Genomic DNA, 3,562 nt, shown 5'->3' with positions numbered 1-3,562 from the left:
CTTGGATCCCATGTTACAAAAGAAACTTGATCCGGGATGCTGAGCCTCTGATTAAATAGGAGCCTCTAAAGATACATATACATGGTACAAGAAAGAGTATCGAAACAAGAATAAAACTTTCCATGCTTTTGCCATGGAATTTGACAAAGCCTTTCATGAGGAGTATAAGGTCAAGAAGAAGAGGCAGGTATTGCCGTTTGCAGCATGGGTAAGGGAAGAGATATTGTCGTCTGAGATAAATCACGTCCATGAAAGGAAGTGGAGGCTAAACCAATGGCTAGGGAAATATGAAGAATAGCTTGAGAGGAGAATCTGATTCAAGGGTTTAATATAGCAGACTGGCTGAAGGGGTGTGAAAGAGAGAGGGGACTTTGTTGTGATGAAGATGGCTGGTGAAGAAACCGAATTTAATCTTGATCCCGAGGCTGATCAAAACCGGAGAGAATTTTCTTATTGTGGGTTGTTCCTTGAATGCCATCATAACAGGTGGCAAAGATGATGATATAGATGCCAAAAAACGAGAGGTAAGTACTATTACTAAGCTGAAAAATTAATTTTGTTCTCATAACTACTCGCGAGTATAAAAGTTGTAACCTCTTTTGCCATTTTATGTGAATGATAGATGTTTGTTGAAGAAGTAATGGAGTTAGTGGAGCTTAAACCTCTTAAAAACTCTATACTTGGCCTTCCTCGAGTTAATGGTCATTTGCCAGAACAGAGGAAAAGGCTTACTATTTCAGTTGAAATAGTAGTCCTTTCTTTAATCTTCATGGACAAGCCTACATCTGGTATGCAAGGGCTGCCACCATTGTTATTCTTAGGGCATCACATTTTCAAATCCGTCGATGAGGTTTTCCCATGGAATACTCTACTTTTGAGTCCCGAAACCAGAATACATTTGACAAATCATCTTTGGATTAATGCAAGTATGCAACTTCTGTTGATGAAACGAGGAGGGTAAGTTATATATGCTGGAAGTCTAGGGCATCACTCAAAAAAACTCATCAAATATTTTGAGGTAGCCTCATGGTCCTCATCCATCTTTATATATTGGGATTCTCCATTTCCTGGCCTTATTAATTTGTAATACATATTCCATATTTCTTGCAGGCTACTGAAGGGGTTCCAGACAGACACTATCCTGCCACGTGGAAGCTTGATGTCACCACTTTTTCAAGAAAGTCAAAAATGAGCTTTGACTTTGCTCAAACATACGACAACTTAAGGTGCAGAGAACAAGATCAATGAAGAACATAAACAGCTTAATGGGAAACGAAGTCGACCAAAGGGAGGATTTGATTACTATGCCGTTCATCCTCGGTATCTGTTCGTTTTGCACTTATAGCTCTCTAACTAATAGTTCACTTCGAGTCTCACTCCTCACTCCTCTCTCCTCAGATCCTTTGTTGCCAACTTATTCGCTGGCCACTTTTGGACCATCACGTTTGCTTCCATCATCTACCAAAATTATTTCTTGACTTTAATCATAATCGTTGACTAATTCAAGTTAGTGAGAAGTATACTATTATCCGTTTGAAATAAAAAATATTTAACTAAATATAATATATAGTTTCAAATACCCCCAATATTAATAGAAAAATTTCAGATTATGAATCTATTTGACTATATGTCAGTATGAAAAAGTAAAATAAAGTATCTTTTTTTTTTTTTTTTTTTTGTCGACAACATTACAGACTCATATTGACTCTGTAAACCACACCGGGAGATATTGATCCATGTGAACGACGAAAGACGTTTGTTTCCTGACACTGCGTGCTAGGTTATCCGCCTTTGTATTTTGCGTTCTTGGTATATGTATAATCTCTGATTGTGTGAAGCTCTCTTTCAGACTCTTGATATCTTCCAAATAACTTGCAAAAGCTGGCCACTTTTCTGGTTCCGAAACCATCTTCACCAATTGAGAACAATCCGTTGCAAACGTAACCTGGAATTGATGTAAATTCTTCATACATTCCATAGCCCATAGTAGCGCCTCCATCTCTGCATGCAAGGGAGTTAAAGAAGCTCTTACATTCCTGGCTCCCATTAAACTTTCAAAACCTTCTAAAGTACTGAACCAACCCTGACCAGAGAACATATCCCCCTCTTTCCATGATCCATCAGTAAAACACCATCTTCCAGGAATTGACGGCAGAGATGCCTGAACCTGTGTTCCCGTGTTCTGGTCCTTCAAAATCTGTGCCTCTGCCTGATCCTCCATCGGTGGAACAACTCTCCAGAAAAGGTGATCCATGTTTGTAAATATAGAGCTTGTTGGGAAAATAATTGGATTTGTTGGTATCTTTGACAGCGCCCAAACCTGAATTGCTGGAGGACACTCAAAAAACACATGGTTAATCGACTCCCCATCCGCTCCACATCCTGCACAACATATATCTCCTTGGATCCCGTGCACCTGCAAATTCTTCTTAACTGAAACACACCCTGAAACCAATTGCCAAAGAAAATGTTTTATTTTTGGTGGGCACCTTAGTTTCCAACAAAATGCCTTCAAAACATCAACTGTAGGTCCAATTAATACTGGTGATCTTTCTCTATCCGAGTAAATCCTCTCTACTTGATATCCTGATTTAACCGTAAATTTTCCATTATTTGTGAAATGCCATCCTTCCCTATCAACCAACTGGTTTCTGCTCAGTGGTATGCTCTCTATGATTTTCACATCCTGTGGGTCTACCAAAGTACGAATAACCTGCGAATTCCATTTTCGCGAAGTGGAATCAATAAGGGAATCCACAGTAAGGTCTGGATACAAATTGTGTTGATTTTTATTGGCTGGTCTCGGACGAGTGGTTGGGAGCCAAGGATCGTTCCATACAGATATAGAAGATCCGGTTCCCACCCTTTTGATTAGTCCTTTGTTTACCAGAGATCTAGCAGATACAATACTCCTCCAGCCGTATGACGGAGAATATGATCGAATCGGTTCAAGAGGTGAGGCATTCCTAAAATACCTACCCTTAAAGATCCGGGAAAATAACGTGTGTGGCTTTTCTATTAGATAGATATTCTATGTATTGAAATCAGTTATACCCTTGAAACCTAGTCCTCCATCTTCCTTGCTGACACATACCTTGTCCCATGATTTCCAATGTAACCCTCTTGTACTGCCCCCAGGACTCCACCAAAATTGTGCTACTGCACTCGTCAATTTTTTTACAGTTGCCTTAGGCAAACGATAACAAGACATCGTATGGTTCGGCAGTGCCGTAATCACTGATTTGATGATCCCGCACAAAACTAAAAACTTGAATCTTAGAACCTCCAAGATTTTCTGGTAATCCTAAATAAGATCCCATCCCTCCCAAATTCTGTATACCCCAAATATCTCTTAACTCCTGCCTGAGCGAGTCCTCAATCTTATGTCCAAATTGAATTGAAGACTTTTCAAAATTTATCAATTGACCAGAAGCCACCTCGTATTCCTTTAAAATCTTGAGAATAGTATGACATTCCTCCCTTTGAGCTTTGCAAAAGAACAAACTATCATCCGCAAAAAGCAGATGGGATATCGATGGGCATGCTCTGGCTACCTTAATTC

Source organism: Brassica oleracea, chromosome C1, assembly GCF_000695525.1.
Source record: "Brassica oleracea var. oleracea cultivar TO1000 chromosome C1, BOL, whole genome shotgun sequence".
NCBI lineage: Eukaryota > Viridiplantae > Streptophyta > Magnoliopsida > Brassicales > Brassicaceae > Brassica > Brassica oleracea.
Note: the sequence above shows the minus strand (reverse complement) of the source record.